The sequence below is a fragment of the Eptatretus burgeri genome, chromosome 10, assembly GCF_056783735.1.
Source record: "Eptatretus burgeri isolate ZD-2024b chromosome 10, Ebu_testis_v1, whole genome shotgun sequence".
NCBI classification, from domain to species: Eukaryota; Metazoa; Chordata; class Myxini; order Myxiniformes; family Myxinidae; genus Eptatretus; species Eptatretus burgeri.
Window position 1 is genome coordinate 6,047,365 of NC_140970.1, and position 12,998 is coordinate 6,060,362.

The window sequence follows — 12,998 nt, forward strand, 5'->3', positions numbered from 1 at the left end:
GTTCAAGTCCTGTTAACCACTGGGTTTACAGGTGTTGACTCAGCCTGTCATCCTTGTGAGGTCAGTGAAAAGAGTACCATTGTACTGGTATCAGGGCACAGCATCAGCAGCATAGTTGTGCCCCAATAAAATAGCTACCTGGCAGCCAAGCTGTCAGACACAAGAATCCATCCATCCATTAGGACCATACTCTGTGCAGAGCGTTGGTGCCGCCAAAGCAGTCTCCTTGGCTATTGGGAACAATCCTGGACGGGTCGCCACTCCGACACGGTATACCAGCATGCTGGCACTCATTTTGCCGACCTTGGAAGGATGACAGGCAGAGTCAACCCCACCTGGTGTTAATTCAACAGATGAGCGGGATTTGAACTCAGGACCCTAGGATCCCAAGCCCACTGCCTTAACCATTAAGCCAACACCAGGCATAGACACAAGAATAAGAAGGGTAAAATAATCTTTAGCATTACTATATATATATGGGAGGGCTATATACATATATATATATATATATATATATATATATATATATATATATATATATATATATACATATATATATATATATATATATGTAGCCTGTGTTACTGTTTGCATCAATGCTGGGAGCATGGCTGTGTCGCTGATGCAGTGCCCCTGTTTACACTAAGCTCGTACTCATTTTGCCGACCTCGAAAGGATGACAGACTGAATCAACCCACCTGATGTTATTTAACAGCAAGACTGGGGCTCAAACTCGAGACCCATAAGAACTTGTGCTAGGGAGAGGTACTCATTAGTGCTTTGGTTAACTTTTTAGCAAACTCTATATGTACCTTGTATGTCTTGATGTATGTCTTACAATGTATGTCTTGATGTACCTGCAAAATAATACATGAAATTAAATTAAATGAAACGTAAGCCAGTGACCTTGACAGTGAAGCCAACACCAGACTTTCATCACATTTCCTCAACAGACGCGATCCTCAAAACATCTGCAACTGCAATAATCGAGCAAATTGCTCACCCCTTAATTTTAATTATATGCATAAAGGAAAACTCGTTGATATTTTAAAACTATTCAGCCTTGAAAAGTCTGGCTAAAATCGAAATTACGTTCAAAAACCTTCATTTATTAAACAATTTGCTCATCCCTTTATTTGGGCGGTGTATGTAATGCCACAGATAGCTGCCACGATCGGTCCTGAAAATAATAAAAAAAATTAAAATTTTGAGCAGTGATGCAGGGGCCCAAGCATCCCATGTCCAATACGAGGCACATTGACCTATGACATCGTTGTTAACGGCATATTGTTGTGTTTGTGGTGTAGATGGAGGAATTTCATAGGAAAGATAGGATCGTATGGAGTGCTTGGCCCATGGACGTGTAGGAGATATCTTGATGTAATTAAGTAGGGAAACTGTGAGTTGAAGTGTTGTCACCACACGGTGGGTGGTGCGGTGCTAATTAGATAGGGATTAAGGATAATTCCCCCAGTGTGTAATCGCCCCTCTGTGACTTTTCCCTATGTTTTTGTATTGCCAACCAGCAATGATAGAATTACGTTTTTGGAACGGCAATGGCCATTGCCGCCGAGATGCATGACCAGGTCGGGAGAAGCCCATCCTCCAAGGGGGACGGCGGGCAAAGTCATGAAGTTGATGATTGATGGGCGTGACATCAGGAGGGAAGGTTGTAGGAGGCGAGTAATCGAGGGAGGAGGAGGATGTTACACGGAGGATCTCGCTTTTACTCACGGCATGACGAAGCCTGTGCGATTCTCGTGCTCATGCTGTGTCAATTTGCGGCATGCTGGGCAAGACGCTAACTGTTGACTGTTCGGCTGAACCGTGAAGAGTGTGCGTTTCTGAGGAGGGAAGAAGAGGTGCCTCATGGCCTGATCACGGGGACTCAGAAATTGTCTCGTCCTGTGGGCCATCATTGTGAACAGACCGAGTGCAGGAGAGGAACGGTCGGCATATTCGCTCTTGAGAATACGCTACACCGCGGTTCGTAAGCCCTGACGTCGAGTACCGTCTCCGAATTACCTCCTGTACGTCTTCCCGCCTAGAGAGCGACGGCGCCATTTTGAGTGCATTTTCCCGCGCAGTGACGAAGCGGTTTTGGTGACCTTCAAGCTTGAGAAGCCCATCCTTGGGCACACAGCTAAATGCCAGGATAAAGGAGGGGTTTTTATTTTATGATTCTGTTCCCTTGTCTGTATTTAAGTCTGTGTGGAGGTGCCTCAATTAGATTTAAGATTTAGTTTATTTCACGTTTTTCTTTCATTTTACAATTTGGATTATTGTCATTGTACGTATTTGATTTATTGTTATAAAATTATTATTTGTTTTATTTCATTTGCTTGTGTCTGTGTATCTGTTGTTGGTCGAGATACACCCCTGTGCTGTTCTACCGTCCTGGTGAAGCACTTAGTATTTCTTTCCCGTGCGCACATGAATACCTGAGAGTCTCGGCTGTAAGTCTACATGGGAGAAGTTTGGGCATCCGTCCAGGTAGGGGTAAACCCCTGTACACGACAATATATTGTTACGAATTTGGAAGCCTTGTGCACACAGACATTCAGGTCCCCCATAGCTCAGTTATTTTGATAAGTAAATGTGGATAGATAGCTCCCTTTCCCATGTTTAATGGGTAATTAAATGTACATGCGCTGCGAGTTATTTTTATAGATAGGATTTTTACACTTGCAACAACGACAACAACGCCATCTTCACTTTCACACGACAACGCTCTGCTCGCGGCATCCTTCGTGCGCTCGTCAGCAAGCGCGTGCATGGGCGGAGCCTAACATTGGCATGGCGTCCCTCCTTAACCAATCGGCAAGGAGCGGGCGTCTCACCCTCCCCGTTTCCGACTCAACCCTACACCATTATGCACTTGGCCAGAGGTGAGGAGGTGGGCGGAGCCACAAACGCCTCTGCTCTGAACTCCACCTAGAAGGGTGGGAGTTGCCCCGCCTACCGTGCGTCTGTCCAATGGAGGGCGGCCAGGGAATCGCGCGATGGTTCCAGCCAATCAAGAGGCGAGTGGTCAGGGAAAGAGGCCCTTCCCTTCTAGAGAGAAAAGGTTGGTGATTTTGGACGAATGGAGGAGATTAATCTCGTCCTGTCGCCGGCGTCTGCTCTCATCTCGTCCTGTCGCTGGAGTCTGGTTCTCCGTCAGCTCGAGCGCGTGGTCTGCTTGAGCGCTGAATGCATAGCTCGACGCTTCTGGTCTCGTGTCGTCGCTGGCACTGGCCTGGTCGCATCTCGACGCCGCTGGTCTCGTCCTGGTTCGCTCGTCTCGTTGAAGACCGCACGAGGTGGGAAGGTCCCTTTCGATTATTTTGGGTGTGCGTCTGTCTGTGGGCCCTGTCTGTAAGTAGGAATTGTTTAAGTGCTCTTTGCTGTACATACTTGCATCTTTTAGTCGTGATAACTCTGCCCTTACATGCTTCCCTCCTTCCCCACCTACTGTTAATAAATACCCCATTTGTTGAATGTTTCAGCTCGTTTTTGTCTCTTCTTTCATTGGTTTAGCACGGTGCGTGTTGAGAAGTAGCGAGGGTAAATTGTGCATTTGGACCGACGGATCTCGGTAACCATCCACTCGGGTTACGCACGGTTCGAGCACGCTAACGGCTCGTTCCGTTCGAGCTCCGCCGAGTGTGAATTTTCCCGGTAGTTTGGACGACGTGGGTATTTAGGTAAATTGAAATTGGCAATCGACCCTATCCCACGCGGTCGACCTATTGGCGATCTTCGGTCCGATAAGGGACCCGTCGGCTCCGGAATTATCCGGAGTAACAACCTATAAATTTTGGGTGTTCGGTGGAGCCGACTCTACTGCCCCACCTAGCGGTCGTGCTCTCCACCGATACCCAGCTGTTGTAGAATTTTGTAGTTAACGTTTTAACTGACTCGAGGTAAATCCTGTTACTTAAATGAAAGCCACAATTTATTCACTGTCCACAACGGAAAGTACATTACATCAGATAATTTTATGAACATAGTACTCTGGAGTACAACCCACTGAGATGGTGGTATACATCCACAATGATTTGCACTAAACTAAGATTACATTTCCTGGCATTTATATGCTTTTGGGAGAGTGGAGGGTTAGAAAATGTAGAAGATGTAGAAGAATTCTCGAAGTCATCGGTACAGTTAAAACATTTATTTATTAAACAGACAAAACACTTTATTATGCGCGCATAAGAGATTCTGAACAGACATACTCATTCCAGATCTCTCAAATTCAAATGGAGAATCTTAGTCTTTATATCGTTTTCAGTAAGACACAGTTTTTTAATCATCTCTGGCACTGGCACTGGCACTGGCACCAGCTTGTCTGGTCTTGACATCTTCCAGCCGAAGCTTATCTTCAGGCCTCCATACAGCCCCAACTTGACCTGGTTGAATGGTTGTAACACATATTTCAAATCCAGACATGTTAATCCTCGCCTAATGCAGAAAAACGCAGAGAATGCTAGAATGATGTCAAACGCCAACTCTAATGGTCATTAAAAACAAGTTTCCATCGTTTGTAGGTTAAAAGTCAGTCTGAGGCAGTCCATCCATCGTGGTCTTCCCGTGATGCCGGGACCATAACAATATCTAATCGTTCTCTTTACTAACCTCACCTGCACCCTTCACCTCTCTCTCTCTCTCTCTCTCTCTCTCTCTCTCTCTCTCTCTCTCTCTCTCTCTCTCTCTCTCTCTCTCTCTCTCTCTCTCTCTCTCTCTCTCTCTCTCTCTCTCTCTCTCTCTCTCTCTCTCTCTCTCTCTCTCTCTCTCTCTCTCTCTCTCTCTCTCTCTCTCTAAATTGCTGTATTTTCCTTCATTGGTCCAGCATGGTCCACACATTGGCTTAGCTGAGAGATTATAATTCCCCAATGGATTGACTCTCACATCTAGTCAACACTCGCTGAAGTCAACAACGCTAGCCTTGTGCTAGCGGTAAGCTCGTCCACCTTAATCAAGATCCAATAAAGATAAAAGTAGCACAACTGCCGAAGGTGTGGTTCCCCAATGAGGAGACCATGTGTACCACAGTTAAACAGTAGTCAGACGGAGGACAATGGGTCACGTGGTTAAATTGTTGGTGTTCGCGGTCGATTAGCGACCCACCACGACACTTATTCATGTGCGACGTCTTCGCTTCTTGGTGAGTCTGGGGAGAATCGGGGATACCCCCACCCTCATAGTACCCTCACGAACCCGGGTCCGCAACAATATTATTGAAGCTGTGAAGGACTATTTGGACAGAGATAAAGTGAAAAAAAGAATCCCGGCAACTTAGATGTTTTTAGAAGGTCTTGGAAGAAATGTGGAACACCATTCCACAGGAATATATAACAAGATTATTTGAAAGTATCCCTAGAAAAGTTTGAATGGTTTTGAAAGAAAAGGGATCCTCACTATTCATTTATAATTTATATCAAGGTATATAGTGTATAAATTTGGTTATTTGAAAAAGATTTTTTTTTCATGAAGGTGTATTAGCATTGAACACTGAGTTTTTGTTTCCTTATGCATCATAGCAGAAAAATTCAAAATGTCTCAGACTTTTGCACAGTGGTGTCTGAGTATCTATATATTAATACTGAAGGACCAATTTTGTGCTCCTCCTAGCGGTCGCGTCACGTTTTTCTCGGTACTGTGACCTGGACTGAAAGAAACTTCGTACCTGTGAGAGTGCATCGCACATCGTGGCAATCGTCAACTTTAAAATCTGAAGCAGAATAAACACTTTTCGTTTTACATTCGTTAACATGGCGACGTGTGACGTCACCGCTGACAGGCATCAGGACGTCATGACATCATCGGTCATTCGCTGACGTCATTACGTCTGTCTTCGACAGACCGTTACCGCTGAGAGGTGTAATTCCACTCCTCGAAAATAGCGTCTGCAATATAAAACCCTCTTCTGCACATGCTGACTACCTCAGAATTTGAATTTGACACAAAAAATGTAAGAAACATTGTATCTATCTATCTTCTATACATTAATACTGAATGACCAATTTTGTGCTCCTCCTCGCGGTCGCGTCACGTTTTTCTTGGCACTGTGACCTGGACTGAAAGAAACTTCGTACCTGTAAGAGTGAATCGCACATAGTGGCAATTGTCAACTTTCAACTCTGAAGCAGAATAAACACTTTTCGTTGAGACAGGGGCGAGGAGTGAAGAGGCGGGGGCGGGGGATGAAGAGACGGGGGCAGGGAGTGAAGAGGCGGGAGGCAAGGTAAGCAAGTTTTTGGGCAGGGGTAAGCAAATTGAAAGGGGGAGACGGGTGGAAATGGGGCGGGGGATGAGTGGGCGGGGGCTGGGGTGAATTAGGCGGGGTTGAGTGTGAGGGGGTGGACAGGGGGAAAGTGGGGTGGCGAATCAAGAGACGGGGGGGCGGGGAGTGAAGAGGCGGGGGCGGAGCTGGGGTAATTAAATTTTTGGGCGGGGGTAAGCAAATTGAAGGCGGGGGGTGGGAGGGAATGGGGCAGGGGCGGGGGATGAGTAGGCGGGGGCAAGCACGCCCTGTCCAGTCCATGTCCCTCGAGTGTGGGTGAGCTGGTGAGGGTGGTTGAATGAACGGAATCCGTCTGTGACGGGGTTTCGGCTAGTATGTAGTTATTGTAATGGACTGAGACTCCCTAAAGGGCGACCACGGTTCAAAATACACAGCAACTCGGACATGGGAAGTAAAATGCAATCACAAGACAGATAATCAGATGGCGCACTTAGGCTGCAACAGTATCTCAATTATGGTTAGCACTAATCTTATCACAAGCAGACCCCATCTGGAACACGGGACAAAAGAGAATAATCACAGTGTTGGTATGTGTGTTCCCTGAAACGCCAAGGATGTGATGCAGGCACGCCCTCAGGCATTGTTCCTGATCTGGTCTCGCCCCTGGCGGTCTGTTGCTGCGCCAGTGGCTGTGCGCTCACTCGCACTGTGAGGGACTGGGAGGTCCAGGGTATCTGCTGATAACAGTGCTGTGGGCTGTGAGTCACGGAGTGCGAATCTGAGAGGAGAGCCTCAATGGTCCCAGTTGTTAGAGAGAGATAATGGTCCTGGTCGTGTGTCTCAGCGTAGGGAGCAGAGACGAGAGTTTGGTGTTTGGCTGGGCATCCCAGCTGTATGTCTTACTTACTCAATCTTGTTCATGCGAGGCATGGTCATAGCCTTGTATAGCTAGCCCTTCTTTCCCCCTTCCATGTGCATCTTGCACATGTGCTGTCGATTTACTGGTTGTGCGAGGGAGCACACATGACACTGCCATGGTTGAACGTGTGCTCGAAGCACCATAGTTACACACTTGGAACAGCCATTGGTGAGTGTAATTTATATATAAAAGTACAATGGGGGTGATTTAAAGATGAAATACAAATGTGAGATGGGAGAAAGAGACAAACACAAGGATAAAGGATTACAAGGAATCTAACGGGATACACTGTTCTGATTTATGCTACTAGGAGTTTACAAATGCTTATGCTGATACTCATTAGAATATAATTGTTGCATAAGTAACCTCTCATTAACCCCGAGGCATTTTCCTAAAAATATCAAGACCCAATTACGTCTAACCTGTAATTGGAGGGAACAACCAATCCATTCTCACCTACTCAATTATCCGCAGGTGGCTAGGAACTTTACAATTAACCCTACTCTTTTAGCCAAAGAAAGCTGCATAAAGCAACCAAGAAAAGCTATGCAATGTAACCCTTTGCTATTTCAAACTCCACCTGGATTCCTCTACAACTGCAAGCATTCACTAGTACATACATGAGAATCCCAACACAACACCACCCCATCCCCACAGAGTTGATAAACTCAGATTGGATTAATGTGATGTTGATGTAGCACAGCCATTGTGGGTGGGCAAATTGCCTCATGTACTAAAAATATCTCGTGCTCAGTAGTTAAATTATTTTGTATGTTGAATGCAAGGGAAGCTGTTAATGTTAAACATCAATTTAAAAACTGTCTGTCACAAAAAACATCAATTTCCACAAAGCTCAGAACAAGTGTGTGTCTACCCTGAGGAGAGCCAGGAAACAACATTTTTCTCATCTCAAGTCTGAACTCTCAAACCTGTCTCCTTCCAAATCCTGGTAGCATCTAGGTAAGTCAATTTCCCGTGTATATTTCCCCTCCATCCCCTCCCTTACCTCAAAAGGTCGCACAGCTGACACTGCACGTGAAAAGGCTGAATGCCTAAACTCTATGTTTGCTTCTAAATCTTGTGTCCCAAACCCATCACTTCTGTACCCACCTTACCCAGGTGCACCCAACTGTTCCTGGACTCTGTGTTTTTCTCCTGATAATGTGGAGAGCTTGCTGTCAAGCCTCGACTAAGATTCTGAAACCCGTCCCAATGGCATCAGCCCTCGTGTTCTAAAAACCTGCTCTGCTGCTCTTGCTCACCCTCTCTCTGTTCTATTCACCCTCTCATTTACTCAAGGTCATCTGCCATCTGCTTGGAAATCAGCAAATACTATCACTCTGCATAAAAAGGTGCAACTACAGACCAATCAGCCTTCTCCAAATCATCAGCAAGGTGATGGAATCCATCATCACTTCTGACATGAAATTCTTCTTCTTATCCAATGGCTTGATTTCCGATCATCAACTTGAAGTCAGACCAGGTCACTCAACCCTGGATATGCTACTTCTGCTTTCCCAACAATAGATGGAGGTACTAAATGCCAGACATGACATCAAAGCCATCTCCCTCGACAGATCGAGAGATTTTGATGTGGTCTGGCATCCTGCACTGCTCAACTATCTTCTTATATCTTCTCAGAGCAGGTATCCAAGGAAATCTCCACTCTTGGCTTGTGGACTTCCTCTCCTGTCACAGCCAACATGTGGCCCTTAATGGAATTGTCTCATTTCCTCTTCCTGTCCAGACTGGAGTTCCTCAAGGCAATGTTCTTGGTCCTGTGATTTTTCTGGTTTTCATCAATGATCTCTCAGATTCCCTGGAAAATCCTCTTTATCTCTTTGCTGATGACTCCAACCTCTGCGTAACCATCTCTCATCCCTCTGATCGGCAAGCGGCAGCCTCTTCACTCTCTGCAGACCTGGACAAAATCACGAGCTGGTCAAACACTTGGAATATGTCCTTCAATCCCGACAAATCTCACACGCTCACCATGTCTCTCCAAAAGGACTGTTTGGAACCCCCCCACCAATATACTTTATAAACAATCCCCTTGAAGTCCTTTCATTCAAGCTTTTGGGTCTCACTATCTGCCACGATCTTTCCTGGGAAAGCCACATCTCCAGGTTGGCTTCCAAAACCGCTCGCCGACTGGGCATCCTATGTCATGCAAAGTCCTTCCTTGGCACACCTGAGCTTCTAATCATTTACAAAGCTTTCATCCACAGCCTGATGGAGTACTGCTCTCCCTTTGGGGTGATGCTCCTGCCTCACACGTAGCTCGATTTCATGCTGTGGAAACCAAGGCATTTTGGATCATTGGTATCTTCTGCGATTAAGCTGAGTCTTTGGGTCGATCACTCAATCACCGGAGGCAGGTCAGTGGTCTTTCTGTCTTCTACTGTCTCCTCTCTGGTCTTGCCCCCCCCCCGACTCCACACTCTGTCTGTGATCTGTCCCCCCTGTATTTCCTCAGGGTGCTCAAGGTCCACCAAAAACCGCCTTCTGGTCAGGTCAGGTATGGGAGCATGCACCGGAGCAGCGCGTCGCTGCGTCTACTTTCTGCCAGTACTCCAGGGGCCTCCGTCTGACCGTCCCCCAGGCAGACGCCTGGCCCATCCCCATCTCCAGGTGAAACTGCCAAAATCAAGAATCACTGCTCACCTTCACTCTTTCGTTCCTCGTTTTCCCCACCTCTGGAACAAACTCCCACTCTCTCTTCAATCCCACTCCTCCCTCCAGGTCTTCAAAACATCTTTTCACCACCATTTCTTATCTTTCCCTATCCAAAACCACAATCTTTTCTACCCCCGCTAATCCACCCCAAACCCACCTCTTTAAAATTCCCTGTTTTCCTTCCTGAACGTACCTGTAGTACAATCTTGTTTACCTCGTGTTCCCTGCCCCCATCCCTCTCCCTTCCACAGATATCCTATTGTCTTTGTTCCCCACTATGTTGTGCTTCCCTCTCCTGCCCCTCTTGTCTTCTGCCTTGTAATATGTTTTTGTGTATTAGCTCTTACACCAACCTCGACATGGTATACAAAAAAAACACAACAAAAGAAAAACCTTCATTGTGATCCTCATGAAAGGGTTTTTCCGTCTCATCTCTCGTATCATGTGTTGAACAAATACCCTCATTCTTTACTGGAAAACATCTGCACCAAAGAGTGAGAACATTTGGAATGGCAATGGTGCTGAACGGGAATCGGCTGACAATCAATGAAATACCAAAGAAATCCCCAACAATAGGAAAATCCCCCAAATTTGTTTTTGCTGAAAACGACCAACACTTTGGGTGAGTATGTTCAGCACATGTTAGCTGGCATTTGTGAAGATGACTGTTATCTCCCTTATGTTTTTTAAGATGACTGCTTACTTGTTCCTGTAAGCAACAATTAATAGTTGAAAGTATGCAACAGTGATCATTGTCTCCCCATTCTCCTATCAAGATTGTTTCTTCATTTTTGGAAAGGAGAAGGGTGTTAACGTTTCCATTGGTTTCTTCGTTGTCAGTTATCATTAACTCAGGCTTACAAGTTGTTAGGGAGCAGTTCAGGAAATATTGTTTAGCAATTGAGAGGAATTCTGGTATTGACACTTTCTGGAGCATTAATTTTTCCTTGGAGTTCTTAGATAGGATTTGATGCCTCAATATCAAGTCAGTTGAAGTTTTTGATTTTTCAACTTTATATACAAATTTGGATTTAGTACTAGTGAGGGATTCATTGTTTAATGTAATTGACAAGGTTTTTTAAACTCTTTTAATAACTTTCTGTGTGTCAGGTTTGTATTGATGGAGCATTATTTTCGAAAAAGAAATATTCAAATTTTCATTGTTTTGATCAGCAGAAGTTTAAGGATGCTGTCAATTTTATTTTGTTTAACACTTTTGTGTCTTTTTAGAGGATAATGTTTCAACAGGTTAAGGGAATTCTCATGGGTGGGAATTGCAGCCCCCTACTCGCAAATATTTTTCTTATTTTCTGTGAATTTTCATTTATACAGAAACTGATGAAGGGGAAAAAAAATTTGAATTGGCTAAAATAATATTTCATACATGTCGTTATATAGATGGTTTTGTGTGGATAACTATATTTTTTTTTGATAGGCAGCTTCACAAGATTCATCCAGATAGTCTGATTGCAAACAGAAGTGGTAATGATTGTACAGTTGCTCCATATCTGGATGTGCTGGTTAGAGTTGGGCAGAATGGTTTTCGTTTGAGTGTATATCATAAAGTTGATGATTTCAGTTTCCCTGCAGTCTTGTACACCTTTCCAGGTAGCAATGTACCAATTAAAATCGGTTAAAATGTCTTTTAATCTCAGCTACTTAGATTTGCAAGAATTTGTTCAGTAAAGGATGATTTTGTGGAACATGCTGAGAACGTTTTTTCCAATCATGTTAAACAGAGGATATTTGGCTGATTGCTTGATCATGTCTTGTGAGAATGTCTTTAGACTCCATCGTCACCTTTTATTGAAGTTTGGTTTTCATTTAAGCAAGTTCCCATTGCATTGCATTTGATATAATAATCATTAATTAATTTATATTATTGGTTAAACACATATATATATATATATTTTTTTTTTAAAGAAGGTATTTAGATTTAAAAAAATAAAATAAATAAATAAATATTATTTTAAAATACAATATAAAGAAGCATTAATATAATTTATTCATGGTTGCGAGGATATGCAATGCAGCATGTTACAATCGGTTGTTAATGACAGTTTGACTATTTGAATGACCGTTTGAGTCTGTGGTTAGATGGAGGTGGTGTGTAATGGACAATGGACATATCTGCAAGGTAAAGTGTTTATCGCTTAATATATTATCATATAAAGTGGTGTATGATTAAAGTTATTCATATGCAGTAATACTTTAAATAAAAGTAATAAATAAATAAGTTTGAATATGGATATTGCATTGCTGTGTTGATTGACTGTCTGGACACAACTTTGGGTTGTAGGTCCATTGATGTTGAGTAATCTACTGATATCAATCTGCGACTGGGGTTGTGGATCTGCCGTTTGGAGAGGTTCTGGGCTGAAAGGATCAAAACCTCGATAAAAACTGTGCCCACACGATCGGGCAGTTGGGAAAATCAGTAAATTACTTATAAGTTAAGGTTATAACTTCAAATAAAATAGCTTTTGTACGTACTTACCAGTATAGTGTGTGTGTGTGTGTGTGTGTGTGTGTGTGTGTGTGTGTGTGTGTGTGTGTGTGTGTGTGTGTGTGTGTGTGTGTGTGTGTGTGTGTGTGTGTGTGTGTGTATTGTTATATCTGGCTTCCTTCTTGGGACTACGGTGCGCAGTAATTGGTCTTTATTTTGATTGTAAAAAATGCTCTCCCATGCAAAGCTTTTTAAATCCTTAAATAAACGATGAAGTGGCATTTGTAGTTGTCGTGGTGGCATGGCGACTACGGGAACATTCCAGGAACTGTGGACTGTTTTGTCAACCTTGAACAGCGTATAAAAACGAGTTAAATGCTAAAATTCTGTGCATTTATATTATCTACCTTGAACAACTTATGCAGTAAGTGACATCAATACCGGTCAAACAAAGCATTCTGGTAAAAGCAGACGTTCATCAAGGATTTGATACGGAACCGTTTCGATAAATATAAACATATTGAAGGAATGCAGCCCAGATTTACTAAAGGGAGATCATCTTTGACAAATTTCTTGAAGTTCTATGAAGCAGTTTCTGGCTGAGTAGATGAGGGAAGGGCAGTGGATGTAGTATAGCTAGACTTTAAGAAGGCATTTGATAAGGGACCATATCGGAGGTTGTTAGCCAAAGTGAGGGCTTGTGGAGTGGCTGGTTAGGTAGCGAACTGTAT

At 43.9% G+C, this 12,998-nt stretch overlaps 1 protein-coding gene across 2 annotated transcripts in view; it reads left to right on the top strand.

Annotated features, from left to right (window-relative positions):
• LOC147017882 (E3 ubiquitin-protein ligase TRIM13-like) overlaps positions 1-12,998 on the top strand; it is a 75,899-nt gene that overhangs the window by 9,392 nt on the left and 53,509 nt on the right. The gene's annotated exons all lie outside the window — the stretch shown is intronic.